The sequence below is a fragment of the Heptranchias perlo genome, chromosome 4, assembly GCF_035084215.1.
Source record: "Heptranchias perlo isolate sHepPer1 chromosome 4, sHepPer1.hap1, whole genome shotgun sequence".
In the NCBI taxonomy this organism is placed as follows: Eukaryota; Metazoa; Chordata; class Chondrichthyes; order Hexanchiformes; family Hexanchidae; genus Heptranchias; species Heptranchias perlo.
Genome location: NC_090328.1, coordinates 117,731,419 through 117,751,602, shown reverse-complemented (window position 1 = coordinate 117,751,602; position 20,184 = coordinate 117,731,419). Strand labels below are relative to the sequence as shown.

General features: G+C 42.6%; 1 protein-coding gene across 1 annotated transcript in view; it reads left to right on the top strand.

Annotated features, from left to right (window-relative positions):
• Positions 1–20,184, top strand: part of trpm3 (transient receptor potential cation channel, subfamily M, member 3) — a 425,666-nt gene that overhangs the window by 27,518 nt on the left and 377,964 nt on the right. The gene's annotated exons all lie outside the window — the stretch shown is intronic.

Below are 20,184 nucleotides of genomic sequence, written 5' to 3'. Positions count from 1 at the left end.
AATAATTGGCAAAAGAACCAGAGGAGGGAGATGAGGCGAAAGTTTTTTTATGCGGCAAGTTGTTATGATCTGGAATGCACTGCCTGATAAGGTGGTGGAAGCAGATTCAATAGTAACTTTCAAAAGGGAATTGGATAAATACTTAACAAGGAAAAAATTGCAGGGCTATGGAGAAAGAGCAGGGGAGTGGGTCTAATTGATAGCTCTTTCAGAGAGCCAGCACAGGCATGATGGGCTGAATGGCCTCCTGTACAGCAGGATTCTATGATTTTCAATCCGCAAATATGGTGAGTGAGCGGTTGCTCAGTACAAAACAATACATTAACTGATTGGTATCTATCATGCAGTTCACTGCTTTCTCTATTTGTATCCATGACAACTAGATTATTAGTTTTGCATTTCCATTGAGATGGTAATGTTATACATAGTAACTTCCTTGTCTAGAGTGTTGACACAATGAATTTGTGGTTTTATAATTAATCTTTTGAAGTGGAAGAATTTTTTTTAACAGAGCCATAGAATCTCGCTTGATGAGTAATATTCTTGAATTAGTTCTTCTTGAATTAGTTCTCTATCTGCATCATTTAGAATCATACAGTACAGAAGGAGGCCATTCGGCCTACCGTGCCTGTGCCAGCTCTTTGAAAGAGCTATCGAATTAGTCCCACAGCCCTTTCCCCACAGCCCTGCAAATTTTTCCCCTTTGAGTATTTATCCAATTCCATTTTGAAAGTTATTATTGAATCTGCTTCCATCACCCTTTCAGGCAGCACATTTCAGATCATAACAACTCGCTGCGTTAAAAAAATGTTTCCTCATGTCGCCTCTGGTTCTTTTGCCGATTACCTTTAATCCATGTCCTCTGATTACCAGCCATCCTGCCAGTGGAAACAGTTTCTCCTTATTTACTCTATCAAAACACTTCATTATTTTGAACCTCTATTAAATCTCCCCTTAACTTTCTCTGCTCTAAGGAGAACAATCCCAGCTTCTCCAGTTTTTTGTTAGTAAAACTGTGACTCCAGCCTTCAAAATCTTACCGCTGGACATCGGGGGGAATCATCATTATTATAGCCTAAATTTTCTACTTTGGGAGTTGGCGGGGGGGTGGGTGGAAATCCAAGCAGAAAAATGGTGGTGTGCAATTTGTGCCCACCCGATGGAAAGTGGGCTAACCCTATGAGAGGAGGCAGAGGAAGATTCTGCTGACTGGAGGGGCAGGAGATGCTGCCCAGGGTTGAAGAGTCTGAGGACCCAGGTCCTGCTTTTTAAGAGGGGTGTTTGCAGAGCATCAGCACACCTGCAGGCATTGGGAGACGGCCTCTGAAACTGTGTAGCAGATGGCGGGTCAGTTGGAGGAGTCCAGTACTTGCTCCCTGTTAGATGGCGTCTCCGTATTCTGGCACATCTGCAGCAGTGGCTCCTACGACGGAGGCCCTTGAGGTTAGTCTGTGCTTCTTCCATGGATGCTCAGACAGAAAGAAGAACGAACTTGCATTTATATAGCACCTTTCACAACCTCAGGATGTCGCAAAGAGCCTCACAGCCAATGAAATACTATTGTAGACCAATTGCTAGAGATTGATTGCTATGATCAGTCAACAACTCCACTAACCTTGGGGTAGAAATTGCGCAGAGCAGCGAGGCAACGATCATTGCAGCTCCTGCAAAATAAATTTACGAATGTACTTTTTGACGTGTTGTTACTGTTGTAATGTAGGAAACACGGCAGCCAATTTGCGCACAGCAAGATCCCACAAAGACCAATGTGATAATGACCAGATAATCTGTTTGTTTAGTGATATTGGTTGAGGAATAAATATTGGCCAGGACACTGGGAATAACTCCCCTGCTCTTCTTCGAAATAATGCTGTGGGATCTTTCACATCCATCCAAGAGGGCAGATGGGGCCTCGGTTTAATGAGAGACAGCACCTCCAACAGTGCAGCATTTCTTTGGTGCTACATTGGGAGAGTCGGCCTAGATTTTGTGCTCAAGTCTCTGGAGTGGGACTTGAACTCACAACCTTCATGTTTCAGAGGCAAGAGTGTTACCCACTGAGCCATGGCTGACGTAGGAGTTACTACTGGTTTGTGGGATTATCGATACTGTTAATACTGACTATTGGGAATGGAGAAATGGGTAATGGTGGCACTGAACACGAAACCAGCAACTGCCTCGGGAAGAACAATAACACTCTTGAAGAAGGTGATATCACTGATCTTGGTGGTGGGGTCATGGCAAAGTATTGATGTGGGGCCGTAATTGAATGCGTGGGAATGCACTGGAAGGGGTTGGTTTGGTTTTCATAGAATCATACAGCACAGGAGGAGGCCATTCGGCCCACAGCGAGTGGTTAGGATCTGGAATGCACTGCCCGAGGGGGTGGTGGAGGCAGATTCAATCATAGCCTTCAAAAGGGAAGTGGAGAAGTACTTGAAAGAAAAAAATTTGCAGGGCTACGGGGATAGGGCGGGGAAGTGGGACTAGCTGGATTGCTCTTGCATAGAGCCGGCACGGACTCGATGGGCCGAATGGCCTCCTTCCATGCTGTAACCTTTGTATGAATCTATGATCATGTCTGTGCCAGCTCTTTGAAAGAGCTATCCAATTAGTTGCACTCCCCCCAGCTTTTTCTCCATAGCCCTTCAAATTTTTCCTTTTCAAGTATTTATTCAATTCCCTTTTGAAATTTACTACTGAATCTGCTTCCTCCGCCCTTTCAGGCAGTGCATTCCAGATCATAACAACATCATAACTGAGTTAAAAAAATTCTCCTCATCTCCCCCTCTGGCTTTTTTGCCAATTATCTTAAATCTGTGTCCTCTGGTTACCGACCCTCCTGCTGGTGAAAATAGTTTCTCCTTATTTACTCTATCAAGACCCTTAAATAGGATTATCTTTTTTTTGGTTTATTCTATGATAATTTCACTGCAAAAAACGGTTCACCATTTCACGGGTAAGAAAATCCAAGACTTAGCAGCTGCCGCCGGTGTTCCAGGATTGATTTAAAGTGTACTAGGCTCTGGTGGGAGTTGTATACCTATAAACTAAACTAGAGGATTATCAACTGATTACAGATGTCTACATGCTTTTCTCACTGGAAAAGTCTGGGAGTTTGACAAGGTGGCAAAATTCCATTACTGCAAGCAGTACATACTTCACCTTTTGTAATTCTCCAATTACTTTCATTGAGGGGGGGGATAAAAAGTAGAGTACTGTACTTAGTGACCAAACCTTCCCCCGCTAATTGAATGTTCAAAGGCCTATTCCCATTGGCAACTTTACACTGGCGTAGAAGTGTAGTTAAATTTATTCAAATATGAAGCTGGCAGTGCAATCCTTAATGTACAACAATAATAATTATTAAAGTCTACCTTCTCCGCTCTGGGCATGAGGTCAATTGGAAATTGATGTCCCGGGAGTATAGTGAAACGTTCGAAGTCACCTAACACCAGTATTTCTACTTTGCCAGGCTTCACGGTCACTGCGGAGGTGTGAGGTGTTTTGGTTTAAATTAAATGAGAGAGAATTTACACGATCCCTTCTACAAGGGTTGGGGGGGAGGGAGGGGGAATGCACCTTAAGGTGAATGTGGACAGACTGTTGGACAGGAGTATGTGTTTTAAGTATAATATAGCCTGTATTAAAGATCTTAAACCTTGAAAGAAAGCCTCGAATTGCTAGTGTAGAGTTTGGCCTAAAGCTGCACATCCTTTTCAACTGGACTGTCTGTTCCTTATTCTTAGTGAAGCTTGTCTGACATCAGCCAAAGTCACACACCACAACTTTAAAAGGAAAGAGATTTTAACAATCCCGGACTCGGGTAAACTTCCATTCAAGATCACAGATTCCGACTAGGGGTCGCCAACCCTCCAGGATTGCCCTGGAGTCTCCAGGAATTGAAGATTAATTTCCAGGACACTGCTGGGAACAAACACCTAGAAGAGGAAAATGATAGGGATGTTTAAAAAAAAAAGGATTTTTTTTCATTTTCTTTGAACACTTATTTATTAGTTATAAAAATATTAGATTTGGAGAAGGGAGGCCATTGGAGGCAAGCGGTCATGTGATGAAACCTCCAGGGATGCATCCAACCCTAATTCGGACAGCTCAATTGATTTATGATTTAAATAGAATTAGATCACTATAAACAGACTCTTTATATAATTTGGGTGAACAGATGTTTTTAACCGAATTGGAAGTCATTATCCATTAAAATAAATGAGTCCTATTTATCATAATCTGCTGCAAGGAACTGATAGCATTAGGTCCAACAGCCTTTACTAGGTCCATAACGTGGTCTCCTGATTTGTATTAGAAATCCTTGTAAATTAGCTAACTGAAGCATTTACTAATCCCTGTGTATCATCAGTTTATAACTGACAAATCCATCGAGTGCAGCGTCTTTCAAAGTCCGTAAAATAAATGACAGTGGACATTTAAATACCATTTTCTTTCCTCGTTCTCTAACGAGGTATCAACCAATACAAGCAACCACCGAGAAAATGATATTTGTGCTTCCTGAATAAATCATTTAATTTTGTTTTAACTTCAAAGTTGCTCTTAAACAGGTTCAAGCACAAAAGGGGTGGATATAACTCCAGGTGGGTTTTGGTGGGGGGGGCAACAGGAGAAAATTTGAGACCTGACTATTTTTGAGATGCATCTCCTGCTCCTCCTGACCCGACAAAGGAAACTTTTAAAAAAACTTACCTGTTTCAGCCTCTTAATCTTCCGACTCACTTCAGCCTGAGTTAAAATGGCATCATCCGACGTTTATGTGCGTATTTAAAGAAGGATCCCGGCCGCTTTTGGACGGGTGGCTTAGTTGCCCGTCCAGAAGCCTAAGTAAAAATTGTAGTCGGCGGGATGCAAGTAACCAGGGGCATTTTAACTGCTCGCCCATCTGGTTTCTGTTAGGCCAATAGGGTTAAATTCATCCTGAAACAGGCTCCCTTGGGAGACGGTGGAAGCAGATGGTAGTCATTCAAATGCAAATTAGATTTAGTTCAGGAAATAACATTTTGAGATACAATATGTGAGCAAATTGAGACGTGACATGTGGTAAGTGTAACTTGCTTGGGAGGAACAGGTGATTTTGGACTTATGGGGGGTTATTTTAAACCCCAAGAACAGGTGGGTTGGGGGCGGGTGGGAGTTGAAAATAATTGGGTTTTTTTGGGTAGCAAACGCAAAATTTTGGGACTTTGCATTCCCAGTGGGAAGCCTGTACTTTTACGTGCCGCCGTTAATCCCAGAAATAAAGCCGGGTTGCGGTCGCGACCCAAAAAAAAATATATTTTCAACTCCCACCCGCCCCCAACCCACCCGTTCTTGGGGTTTAAAATCACCTCTATGGTTCCCAAAGCTCTCCACCACTGAGGTTTTACTCACCTCATGTCTGGGTCTGTTGTAGACCAATTGATCGAGATTGATTGCTATAATCAGTCAACAACTCCGCTAGCCTTGGGGCAGAAATTGTGCACAGAGCGGCGAGGTAACGATTGTTGCAGCTCCTGCGTAATAAATTTACGAATGTACTTACCGTGGGCTCTGTGGCATTGACTTGTGTGATTTTGAGCTTTTAAAGGATTGTGCGCAATCAACCCAGCCTCTGAGCAGCGTGAGTTGACGCACACGGAAAATGTCCGTGAAAATAGAAGACGCGCCCACAAAACCTGTCAGCAAGAGAAGTCCCGCCCACAAGCAGGCAAACAGACTTCATTCATTTAAAGTTAGTATTCTGGAAGTCATTGTAAACAAAAATTGTTTTTTTTAATAAAACGCCAAAGAAATAATTGAATTAAATTAAAGAGACAGAAGGCAAAAAGTAAAATTTTTTTTTAATGACCAAAATCTATTAAAATAAAAAAATAAGGAGTAATATGAGATTCCGCATTTTTAAAATTTAATGTTTAGTTGTTTGGCAGTCATCGCATAACCAAAGAGTTACCGCGTTTTTAAAACTTAGTTTAGACTTGGTATTTTCAAGCGTACCTTTTGGTGGTGTAATTAGTTACGTTCCAGCTGGGCAGGTGAGCAAGTTTGTGATTCTTCAGTGATTTCTCTGATTGCAGCGTGCGACGGCCCTTTAATTCACAGGTGTCAAATCGTCAGCGAACCAATAGGAGCAAGTTCACATGTGAAAATTTGCACACGTGCAAATTCGTGAACTTCGATTCGCTGTAGAAAACGGAGAGCGCTGTTGAGCTCCTCCGTTATTTCGGGAGCAATTTCTGCCTTATTGTATCATGCAACTACAAGGACGGTAGAAGGCGAACTAGATGGACCTAAGGAATTCTAGACTAAAAAAGACCATGGGGGTGATTTTAAACCCCATAAACGGGTGAGTTGGGGGCGGGTGGGAGTTGAAAATAATTGTTTTTTTCGGTCGCAACTGCAAAATTTTCAGACCTTTGCATTCGCAGTGTGAAGCCTGTACTTTTCCATGCCGGCATTAAACCCAGAAATAAAGCCGGGTTGCAAAAAACAACTATTTTCAACTTCCACCCGCCCCCAACCCACCTGTTCTTGGGGCTTAAAATCACCCCCAATGTTCCTAAAGATAGCCGGAGTGGGGGGGGGGGGTGGGAATATCAGACTGGTATATTAGGTGTTGCTCGTCTTGGGGCTGGGTTTAAAGCATATAGTTGGGACAGCTAGAGGGAACTTCACTCTGCAGCTAACTGTACTATACCTGACCTGGGTGCCTGAAATGGGAAAGTGTTTCATTCCTCAGTTCTAAAATTATTTGCCTCGTGAAGAAAAGCCTTCCCAAAAAATGGAATTCACATATATTTAACCTAATATTATGGTCCTTCATTTATTATTAAATAGAAAATAGTTAATGGAACAAAAATAATATATATCTTTTAAACCATATTCACCCTTTGAAAAAGAAAGAACAAACTTGCATTTATTTAATGCCTTTCACAACATCCCAAAGCCCTTTAAATACTTTTGAAGTGTAGTCACTGTTGTAATGTAGGAAACATGGCAGCCAATTTGCACACAGCAAGGTCCCACAAACAGCAATGTGCGAACAACCAGATAATCTGTTTTTAGTGATGAATATTGGCCAGGACACCAGGGAGAACTTCTCTGCTCTTCTTTGAAATAGCAGCCATGGGATCTTTTATGTCCACCTGAGAGGGCAGACCAGATCTCAGTTTAATGTCTCATTTGAAAGACAATACCTCTGACAATGCAACACTCCCTTAGTACTGCACAGGGAGTGTCAGCCTAGATTTTGTGCTTAAGTCTCTGAATATGGGATTTGAACCCACAACCGTCCAACTTAGAGGTGGAGTGCGACCCAACTGAGCCACGACTGACTTCTAAAAACAAGGAAACGTATTTGCAATATTCAGCAAATCTACTTAAACATTATTAAAATCTACAGGACACACAACTGTAAAATATGAGCCCGGAATATAGAAAATAAAACTTTCATAAACAGAGGCCCTGTCTTTTATGACATTGTTCTCAGAAACCAGTTAACTGAGCCTTATGAACGAGACAGTCTGATGAGCTAGACAATGAAGTAATAATCTCCTTTTAACAGGAGTGTTATTCTATTTAGTTGCCTTGTACTTGAATTTGGACGCTGGAATCTTTTCGCAGTAAATAGAGTCCCACTGTAACTGAATTCACTGGGTGCAGATGCTATTGCATCGAGTTGCATCAAAACTACAGCACAGAAACAGGCCATTCGGCTCAACTGGTCTATGCCAGCATTGATGCTCTACCCCTCTTTATCTCACCCTATCAGCATATTCTACTATTCCTCTCTCCCTCATGTGCTTATCTAGCTTCCCCTTAAATATATCTAGACTATTTGCCTCAACTATTCCTTGTGGTAGCGAGTTCCACATTCAAACCACTCTTTGGGTAAATAAGTTTCTCCTGAATTCCCTATTGGATTTATTAGCAACTATTTTATATTTATGACCTCTAATTTTGGACTCCCCCAGAAGTGGAAACATCTTCTCTACGACTACCCCATCAAATCCTTTCATTATCTTAAAGACCTGTATCAGGTGACCCCTTAGCCTTCCCATTTCTAGAGAAAAGAACCTCGCTTGTTCATCCTTTCCTGATAAGTATATCCTCTTAGTTCTGGTATCACCCTTGTGAATCTTCTTTGCACTCACTTCAATGCCTCTATATCCTTTCTATAATATGGAGATTAGAGCTGTGCACAATACTCCAAGTGTGGTCTAACCAAGGTTCTATACAAGTTTAACATAACTTCTCTGCTTTTCAATTCTATCCCTCTAGAAATGAACCCCAATGTTGTTTATGGCCTTTTTAACCTGCATCACTACTTTTAGTGATTTGTGTATCTGTACCCCCAGTTCCCTTTGGTCGTCTATCCCATTCAAACTCTTATTATTCAAGCACTATGTGGCTTCCTTATTCTTCCTGCCAAAATGCACCACCTCACACTTATCTGTATTGAAATTCATTTGCTAATTACACACCCATTCTGCAAGTTTATTAATGCCCTCTTGCATTTTACGTATTCTTCCTTTGTATTAACTACACCCCCCAATTTGGTGTCGTCTGCAAATTTTGAAATTGCACTTCCAATTCCCAAATCCAAATTGTTAGTGTAAATTGTGAACAACAGTGATCCCAGCACGGATCCCTGTGGAACACCACTTCCCACCTTTTGCCAGTCTGAGTAGTTACCCTTAACCTCTACTCTCTGATTTCTATTTTGTAGCCAGCTTGCTATCCATTCTGCTACTTGTCCACTGACTTCACATGCTCTGACCTTAGTCATGAGTCTACCAAACGGTATCTTATCGATGGCCTTCTGAAAATCCAAATATATTATATGACACAGTATGTTACTTTATAAATTGTTCTTGGCAGGTGTGACTTGTGAAGTGATGCATAGTCTACTCGACACACTGGCCTAGTGCGATAAGACATATGGGTAAAGAGAAGGCAGAATCTTCCATCTGCTACATCCTGATCAGCCATTCCCTGCAGCTATGATAATGGCTTCCCTTTTGTAGTTAGTGGCCTAGCTCAGTGCCTGTTTTTTCGGGGGCTACTCGAACTACTATGGCCTCAATATGGCGGGCAGGAAGTGTGCGCACATTTTGGGCCCGAAGTGCGCCGCCCGCCATATTAGATAAGGACAAAACAAGAGGCGTCTTTACCCAAGCCTGAAGCAGGCATTGGGTCCTTTGCATATGCAAATAAGGAGCCTAATGCCTGCTTGAGGTTCCTTCTCCCAAGATTGGTGTGTCCCAAGCCAGCCTGTGCCAGCTTTTGAATATTTCTGTGATGTTTCTAAATTGTATTTTTGCCACTATTCTGTGAATGCTGCAAAGACAATTTAGAAGAGTCTGAAAATGATCCCCTTTTGAACTTGCCATGATGGTACCTATCAGGATATAATAATGAAATACTGTTCTTGATGTACAGAGAGTGGGTTGCTATGAGCCTCACTAAAAGCAAAGGTTTCCAACTTTGAAAATCCATGCAAATTTAATTTGTGGATTTCTGTGAAGTGTTGACATACATTATTTAAGGTAATTGGCAAAAAAGCCAGGGGGAGATGAGATATGTTTTACTCAGTGGGTTATGATGATCTGGAATGCATTGCCTGAAAGGGCGGTGGAAGTAGATTCAATAGTAACTTTCAAAAGGGAATTGGATATAGACCTAAAAAGGAAAGAATTTCAGGGCTATGGGGAAAGAGAAGGGGAGTGGGGCTAATTGGATAGCTCTTTCAAAGAGCCGACACAGGCACGATGGGCCGAATGGCCTCCTTCTGTGCTGTATGATTCAATGACAACAACTTTAAACTGTATGGAAAATGGACATTGAACTAGGAAGGGATATATCAGGAAGAATGACCAAAAGCTTGGTCAAAGAGATGGGTTTTGAGAGAGCTTTTAAAGGAGCAGAGAGAGAGGCGGAAGGATTTAAGGAAATGATTCCAGAGAGTCGGACACAGTGAAAGCATGGTTACAAATGGTGGGTGTAAGGTGGAGGGACTGCACAAAAAGCCAACATTAGAGGAATCGGGAGTTCAGGAGGGATAGAGAGGCCTGAAGGATGCTCAGGGGGTAAGAGTTGGGTGTGGCCATGGAGGGATTTAGAGATGAGGATGAAGATTTTAAACAAGATATTGGGGAGCCAATGTAGGTTAGCAAGGACTGGGGTGATAGGCAAGTGGGATTTGGAGTGGGACAGCATTTGTGCCACAGTGCTTCAGATAAACTGGACTTTCTGGTGGGTGGAGGATGGGAGATCAGCACTGGAAACAGTGCAGAGAAAAGCTACTCCCTAATATTCAAGGTCTAAGTTATGACGAAAGACTGGAGTAACTTGGGATTTTCAGCCTCTAAAGAGACTATCATGTAGAGTTATGTAAGGTAGTTAGGGGAATGGCAAAGATGAATCTGGAATATTACTTTAGACTAAAGTTACAAAGAGACAGGGCTTCAAACTAGCAAAAGGTAAATTTAGGACTGACATCAGGAAATTCTTCTTCGCACTGACAGACAAGAGTTGAGAGAGATGGTGGAGAGGTACATTGGGTGTCATCGGCATATATGTGGAAGCTGACTGTGTCTGCCGACGATGTGGACAAGGGCAAGCTCGTAGAATCAATATGTGAACCCAGATGATGAGTGTTGGCAGGTTAATTGACTGTAGCGGCACCTCAGCCAAGCTGGAATGTGTCCTCACCTGATAATGATAGCAATCAGGAGCTTTCTTCTTTATCCTACGGTGCTGAGATCAATTATAGCAGCCGTACATCTGCCCTGGCTGAGATCGGCAAGCTCAGCACAGAAACTGGGATCTTGGTCTCTTTTTGGCTCAGTTTTATGTCCTAATTTCCTGGGGAAATGGAGTAGTGAGCTGCTGACAGGTGATGTGTCCATTCCGCTCCTGGCGCTCTGGTGTGCGAAGTGTATGTCAATTCATAATTACATGTTCAACAGCTCGAAACTGCATCAGGCTGACGAACAGAACCAGGTTTCTTGCACCAGATAATAGATAAAACAACAGCCCCTTGAAACTCCGACAACTTCATTTTTAAAAGAAACGTCTGAAAAGGCTTCACATGGTGCAGCAGACGACTAAAGGACATCAATAAGTATTGACAGGTATCTGCATTCTCGATAGAACGAGTTAGGATTATGTAGGATGGGATGTAAGGTGCCAGTTTTAGTGCGAGTATAAGACTTTGACACAGAAATTGTGAAACGCAATAGGAATAATTTTCACCTTGATAAATGAAATGAGCAGTTCTGAACATAAAATACTTCTGATCTATACTGGACGGAATGTTATAAATGCTGATGCCAATTTAGTGGTACATTGCACTCTGTCCCACCAACATTTAACGATCATTTTACATTGAGTATTTGTCAATGACCACGGAGGAGGTGGACCTACCTATAACATTGACAAGTCCAGTGCTGTTTCCCTTTGTATTTTTTGAATCAAAACAAAAAGCTGGACAAAGTGTCACCTTGGCTCAGTGGGTAGCACTCTTGCCTTTGTGTTAGAAGATCATGGGTTCAAGTCCCACTCCAGGACTTAAGCACATTACCATGACGTACACTTCAGTGCTGCACTGTCGGAAGTGCCGCCTTTTGGTTGAGATGTTAAACCAAGGCCCCGTTCGCCAGTTCAAGTGGGAATGAAAGATCCCATGACACTATTTGATGAAGAGCAGGGGAGTTCTCCCTTTGTTCCTTAAACCAACACCACCAAAAAAAACAGAATCACTGGTGATTTTTCTCATTTGTGGGCAAACTGGCCGTTACCTTTGCCTACACAGCAACAACTTGCATTTACACAGTGCCTTTAAAGTAGTAAAACATCCCAAGGCGCTTCACAGGAGCGATTATTAGACAAAATTTGACACCGAGCCACATAAGGGAATATTAGGACAAGTGACCAAAAGCTTGGTCAAAGTGACCACACTGGCTGTGAAACACTTTGGGATGTCCTGAGTTCATAAAAGGCATGATATAAATGCGATTTATTTCGATATAATGAGTTAGAGAAATGTCCCAATGTCCTTCTGGACTATTTTTATATTGGAGACAGGAGTCTATTTTGATCATTTTTTTTTCAATTTAATAAATAAAAATGGTGATATGTCACCAGACAAATGATCCATGGTTGTTCAATGGCAAGTTGTAAATTGAATGTGTTAATGAAGCTTTATGCCAGCTAATTCATGTCCCAGTTATGTAAAGTTAGGCTGCCTAATGTATCATTTGGAGTAGTGGCTTGAGGAAGTTCCTGATACAGATAAGGTGAGGGAGATTGCTGACTTAACATAAGCACAGATAGAGATATCATAGAATTTACAGCACAGAAACAGGCCATTCGGCCCAACTGGTCTATGTCGGTGTTTATGCCCCACATGAGTCTCCTCCCACCTTACTTTATCTCACCCTATCAGCACATCCTTCTACTCCTTTCTCCCTCATGCGCTTATCTAGCTTCTCCTTAAATGCATCTATTCTATGCGTCTCAACTACTCCTTGTGTTAGCGAGTTCCACATTCTAACCACTCTCTGGGTAAAGAAGTTTCTCCTGAATTCCCTTTTGGATTTATTAGTGACTATTTTAAATTTACAACCCCTAGTTTTGGACTCCCTCACAAGTGGAAACATTTTCTCTACTTCTACCCTATGGAACCCATTCATAATTTTAAAGACCTCTATCAGGTCGCCCCTCGGCCTTCTCTTTTCTAGAGAAAAAAACCCCCAAACAAAGAAGAATCAAGCTGGAAATGCTTCAGCCAATGCACTGGGACTGGTCACTCCTTCAAGTGCGCAGTCTTGATGAAACCATCACTGTTAAAACAAAGCTATTCCCTCAACAATCATCTGAAAGGAACAGATAAGAGGCTGCGAATGCTGATGACAGTTCCTGGGTAATGACGTGATCTTTTATGAAGGGTACTGGTGACACGTAGTATTTACTGATTACTTGAGCCGGCTGGACGAATATATTTCTAACATTTGCCTTTTGTCTGGAACGATGCTGCTCGTCTTCCTACTTTTCTCTCTGGGGGGCTCAAATGTCACCCCCCGTATCTGGATCTCACACCTGCGTTTGCTTGACAGCTGGAGAGGGTGCAGAGCTAAGCTGGTGTCTGGTGTCAGCCTCCTGATTCAGTGCGTTGCTGATGCTGCAACTCGCATTCAGAACACTGGGAGATAATGACCCAGCTGAAAAGGCTGGTAAGGATCAAATCCATGAAGTAGGGAGGAGGAGGTGAGGGTGGCGGGGGGGGGGGGGGGGTGGTCAAAAGGAAGAGAAATGAACAAAAGTTTCAAAAGATAATGTTTAGTGAATTTAATATATTTGAATCATCCACCGCTACAGGTGAGGTGCCTGAAGATTGGAGGGTAGCAAATGTTGTGCCTTTGTTTAAGAAGGGCGGCAGGGAAAAGCCTGGGAACTACAGACCGGTGAGCCTGACATCTGTAGTGGGTAAGTTGTTAGAGGGTATTCTGAGGGACAGGATATACAGGCATTTGGAGAGGCAGGGACTGATTAGGAACAGTCAGCATGGTTTTGTGAGAGGAAAATCATGTCTCACGAATTTGATTGAGTTTTTTGAAGGGGTAACCAAGAAGATAGATGAGGGCTGTGCAGTAGACGTGGTCTACATGGACTTCAGCAAAGCATTTGACAAGGTACCGCATGGTAGGTTGTTACATAAGGTTAAATCTCATGGGATCCAAGGTGAGGTAGCCAATTGGATACAAAATTGGCTTGACGACAGAAGACAGAGGGTGGTTGTCGAGGGTTGTTTTTCAAACTGGATGCCTGTGTCCAGCGGTGTGCCTCCGGGATCGGTGCTGGGTCCGCTGTTATTTGTTATTTATATTAATGATTTGGATGAGAATTTAGGAGGCATGGTTAGTAAGTTTGCAGATGACACCAAGATTGGTGGCATTGTGGACAGTGAAGAAGGTTATCTAGGATTGCAACGGGATCTTGATAAATTGGGCCAGTGGGCCGATGAATGGCAGATGGAGTTTAATTTAGATAAATGTGAGGTGATGCATTTTGGTAGATCGAATCGGGCCAGGACCTACTCCGTTAATGGTAGGGCGTTGGGGAGAGTTATAGAACAAAGAGATCTAGGAGTACAGGTTCATAGCTCCTTGAAAGTGGAGTCACAGGTGGATAGGGTGGTGAAGAAGGCATTCGGCATGCTTGGTTTCATTGGTCAGAACATTGAATGCAGGAGTTGGGATGTCTTGTTGAAGTTGTACAGGGCATTGGTGAGGCCACACTTGGAGTACTGTGTACAGTTCTGGTCACCCTATTATAGAAAGGATATTATTAAACTAGAAAGAGTGCAGAAAAGATTTACTAGGATGCTACCGGGACTTGATGGTTTGACTTACAGGGAGAGGTTAGACAGACTGGGACTTTTTTCCCTGGAGAGTAGGAGGTTAAGGGGTGATCTTATAGAAGTCTATAAAATAATGAGGGGCATAGATAAGGTCGATAGTCAAAATCTTTTCCCAAAGGTAGGGGAGTCTATAACGAGGGGGCACAGATTTAAGGTGAGAGGGGAGAGATACAAAAGGATCCAGAGGGGCAATTTTTTCACTCAAAGGGTGGTGAGAGTCTGGAACGAGCTGCCAGAGGCAGTAGTAGAGGCGGGTACAATTTTGTCTTTTAAAAAGCATTTGGACAGTTACATGGGTAAGATGGGTATAGAGGGATATGGGCCAAGTGCAGGCAATTGGGACTAGCTTAGTGGTATAAACTGGGCGACATGGACATGTTGGGCCGAAGGGCCTGTCTCCATGTTGTAACTTCTATGATTCTATAATCTGGAAATTGAGTAATGCTTCTGAGTGACAGTGGTTTGTACGGTCTGCAGAATAGTGGTGCCCGGATTCTGTGTGCCATTAATTTTGACAATGAAAAGAGCTCTTCCAAATTCAAACAAGCACTCGATTTAATAGCCTTGGATGTGCCACTTCAAAACAGACATTCTTCGAGTGCCTGGCATGAATTGCGTTTTTAAGTAGTTTTAAAAACAAGAGGTCTATTGTTGTGGCCTTGTTACACTAATGGTAATAATGGCTGTCTTACTATTACCAGAGGCAACTCCTTGGGGCTGACTCACATCTGCTGAATTCTGGCCAAATTACATTCATAATTTTGTTGGGGTCATTTTATATATAAAAAAACAGGGGTTTTTTTTGTGATTTTTTTTTTACAAAGTTTTCTTTTGACAAGGGTTCCTGTTGTTGCACAAAAAAAGCCAGCTCCTAATCAGAGCCGGATTATTGAATTAAATTGGAATTTAGAGGTGAAAATGCAAATTTTGAGTCTATTTTAAAAGTGATGCAACGACAAGCAGATTGTTGGGGAAAGTGGAGGCACATCGATGACAGTTGGGAAAATGAAAACATAAATACACCAGGGTCAGATTTTTTTGGGTGGTGCCCCTCATTCGAATCTCCTCGGTGAGCTGCCTGCACGTTTGTACCGTTGATTGACAGCTTGTCGATTTTTGGCAGGTGAGATTCTGCAGGTTTCTGATTTGGCCTCTCATGGGAAGTGTAATCTCCTCCTACATTGCTCATCACTGAGGTTCAGATAGTTCGGTCTGGGCTGGAGTTGCCAACTCTGGTTGGATGTATTCCTGGAGATTTCATCACATGATTTCCCACCTCTAACCACCCCGCCCCCACACTCCGGCCATTGGTCACCCGACATGTCCATCCTCACAGCACACACCCTTCCCACGGCTAATTGGAAAGCAAACAGACAATACCCCACTGGATGCAGAGCTAACAGGAAGCACAGAGTTGGGATAAATGGTACATTCTCGGACTGGCAACCTGTAGCCAGTGGTGTTCCGCAGGGGTCGGTGCTGGGTCCCCAACTCTTTACAATCTATATTAACGATTTGGAGGAGGGGACCGAGTGTAACATATCAAAATTTGCAGATGATACAAAGATGGGAGGGAAAGTAGAGAGTGAGGAGGACATAAAAAACCTACAAGGGGATATAGACAGGCTGGGTGAGTGGGCGGAGACTTGGCAGATGCAATACAATGTTGGAAAATGTGAGGTTATGCACTTTGGCAGGAAAAATCAGAGAGCAAGTTATTATCTTAATGGCGAGAAACTGGAAAGTACTGCAGTAAAAAGGGATCTGGGGGTCCTAGTGCAAGATAATCAAAAGGTTAGTATGCAGGTGCAGCAGGTGATCAAGAAGGCCAACGGAATGTTGGCTTTTATTGCTAGGGGGATAGAATATAAAAACAGGGAGGTATTGCTGCAGTTATATAAGATATTGGTGAGACCGCACCTGGAATACTGCATACAGTTTTGGTGTCCATACTTAAGAAAAGACATACTTGCTCTCGAGGCAGTACAAAGAAGGTTCACTCGGTTAATCCCGGGGATGAGGGGGCGGACATATGAGGAGAGGTTGAGTAGATTGGGACTCTACTCATTGGAGTTCAGAAGAATGAGAGGCGATCTTATTGAAACATATAAGATTGTGAAGGGGCTTGATCGGGTGGAAGCGGTAAGGATGTTCCCAAGGATGGGTGAAACTAGAACTAGGGGGCATAATCTTAGAATAAGGGGCTGCTCTTTCAAAACTGAGATGAGGAGAAACTTCTTCACTCAGAGGGTAGTAGGTCTGTGGAATTTGCTGCCCCAGGAAGCTGTGGAAGCTACATCATGAAATAAATTTAAAACAGAAATAGACAGTTTCCTAGAAGTAAAGGGAATTAGGGGTTACGGGGAGCGGGCAGGAAATTGGACATGAATTTAGATTTGAGGTTAGGATCAGATCAGCCATGATCTTATTGAATGGCGGAGCAGGCTCGAGGGGCCGATTGGCTTACTCCTGCTCCTATTTCTTATGTTCTTATGTTCTTATGATTGACTCATACAGCCCCTTTCCTCCCATTTCCAATATTTTTATAAATGATAAATGAAAGCGATCAAAAAAAAAATGAGAATAAACATTGCCCCTATGGTTTTTCTCCCTGCCTTTAGCTGCCTAGGCCATAAGCTCTGGAATTCCCTCCTTAAACCTCTCCACCTCTCCACATCTCTCTTCTCCTTTAAGACGCTCCTTAAAACCTAACTCTCTGACCAAGCATTTGGTCACCTTTACCTAATATCTCCTTATGTGGCTCGGTGTCAAATTTTATTTGACAATCGTTCCTGTGAAGCGCCTTGGGATGTTTCACTACGTTAAAGGCGTTATATAAATGGGAGTTATTGTTGCCCTAATCGCCGTGCTGCTAAATGCCAGGTCGCTACCTCCAGTCTGGTACATCTGGCCTTCCATCATACTGTGTTTCGTAGGCTTTATAAAAAGAAAGTAAGGGATAAACAGTGAATGGATAGGCAATGGAACATTTAACAATAATCTAGGCCACCGATTTTACAGTGCTTGTGGAAAAGATGGAAACAATTGCTGAATGAAATTCCTCAGACACTTATAAAAATCCCAGAATACCATGTAATAAAAATTAATTCACTGCAAATAATACATTGTGCATCGCATGACATAACACCCCAGTTGTTATAAAACAGCTCATTCACTAACTAACTGTGAGCAGGGCCACAGGAGATCTGCTGGTAATCTATTCAAAACAGCACCATTGGATTCATTTCCTGTCCCTCACGTTTAGGTTTTGGTGCCTGACTTCCTGATTGGCTCAAATTTCATATTCATAAAAGAGCAATAAATCAGAAGTGAGTGGGGAGGGAATTGAAAGCAAGCTGTGAATGAGAAAGTATTAAATACATAAATCAAGCATGAGTAATGAGGGAAATCGACCCATAAAGGAAAGGGGAAGCGAAACCAATCAAATTACTGCTTTAAAAAGAAATTGTGATGTTGGTATGTGCTGCCATTTTGAAAATTTTCCCCAAGGTTTACAGGGAAAAGCAACATTTAGATCATAAGAAACCCATAAAAAGTTCTCAATAACATACTTATACTTCCCAATGGAGTTGCTTGTATGGTTGTATAAGTCCCTACCAAATATTTTCTCCAATAGGTCACGTTACTGTACAATTAAATATTGGTACATAGGAACAGGAGGAGGCCATTCAGCACCCTCGAGCCTGTTCCACTATTCAATTAGATCATGGCTTATCTGTATCTTAATTCCATCTACCCGCCTTGGTTCCGTAACCCGTAATACCCTTTAATTGACCCCCCAGCCTCAACAGCTTTTGAGGGAGAGAGTTCCAGATTTCCACTAAACTTTATGTGAAGAAGTGCTTCCTGACATCACTCCTGAACGGCCTAGCTCTAATTTTAAGGTTCTGCCCCTTTGTTCTGGATCATCCCACCAGAGGAAATAATTTCTCTCTATCTACCCTACCCAATCTTTTAATCATCTTAAACACCTCAATTAGATCACCCCTTAATCTACACTCGAGGGAATACAAGCCGAGTCTATGCAACCTGTCCTCATAATTTAACCCTGTATTATGGGCAGTAAAGGTAGACTCCTCGCTTTTGGATGTAACCCGAGTGAATATCTAGTGCAGACCTGAAATTTGTAACAGTCACCTTGTTCTGGATTTAGCAGCAATATATTTTCTGACCAGTTGGAAGGAGAAGAGTTGAATTTAGGGACCCAGTGCTTAAATCTCACTGGGACAGAGCAGGCAAAAAAGTGTCACGATATTTATCAAGATTGGATTCTTGCAGCGTTTCATGACCACTAAAGTTTTAGTGATCTCCTTTAGGATATAATCTCTGAGTGGACAGGATGCTATGTTACCTTTTCTGCCTGATGCTTGAATTTTAAATGTTAGAACGTGTGGGATTTTTCTGTTACTTTTTGTACTATCTCTATGTAAATGAGTGCAATTTACTCTCAAAGCATAGAAGAACACTAAATTATCCAAGGGGCCATGTTAAAGTTGTGTGAAAGATGTTTTTTGCTAATCGCAAAGGAATTGCTAACAAATTAACAAAGCTTTCTACTTTCATTCTCACTTAAAGTAAGGAACTTTTGATTGTTTTGGATTTGCACCACTCCCAGTTTTTGTTGAGATTCTACAGATAAGCAGGTATTAGGAGGGGTGACCAAAAGCTTGTTCGAAGAGTTGTCTTTTAAGAGGAGAGGAATATGGAAAGGTTGGCGAGATTTAGTGAGGGAATTCCAGAGCTTAAAGCCCGGAGCCTGAAGGCATAACCTCCAATGGTGGGGCGAAGGGAGGAGGGGGATGCACAGGAGGCCAGAGTCGGAGCAATGGAGAGTTTTAGAGGCTTGTAGAGCTGGAGCAGGTTACAGAGATAGGAGGGGTGAGGCCTTGAAGGGATTTATATATGAGGATGAGAATATTAAATTGGAGGTGTTGGTGGACTGGGAGTTTTTGATGAGCTGAGATTTATGGAGGGTGGAGGATGGGAGGCCGGCCAGGAGAGCATTGGAATAGTCAAGTCTGGAGGTGTCAAAGACTTGGTTTAGGATTTCAATGGCAGATGGGCTGAGGCAGGAGTGGAGGTTGGCCAATGTTACGGAGGTGGAAGTAGGTGGTCATTGAGATGGAGTAGATATAGGGTTTGAAGCACAGCTTTGGGTTGAGGAGGATGCTGAGGTTGCGAACAGTTTGGTTCAACCTGAGACAATGATTGGGGTGAGGGATGGAATCAGTGGTAAGAGTACAGAGTTTGTGGCAGGGGCCACAGACGATGGCTTCAGTCTTCTCAATGTTTAACTGGAGGAAATTGTGGCTTTTCCTTGACTAGATGTCGGACAAGCAGCCTGACAACACAGAGGCAGTGCATGTGTTGAGAGCAGTGGTTGGGAGATGATCTAAATGTCATCGATGTACATCTGGAAGCTGACCAAATGCGTTTGGATGATATCACCAATGGGAAGTATCTAGATGAGGAAGAAAAGAAAGATTTGCATTTTATATAACACCTTTCACGACCTCAGGATGTCCCAAAGTGCTTTACAGCCAATGAAGTACAGTCACTGTTGTAATGTAGGAAACACGGCAGCCAATTTGCACATAGTAAGATCCCACAAACATCAGTGAGATAAATGGGCAGATAATCTGTTTTTAGTGATGTTGGTTGAGGGATAAATATTGGCCAGGACACCAGGAGAACACCCCTGCTCTTCTTCGAAATAGTGCCGTGGGATCTTTTACATC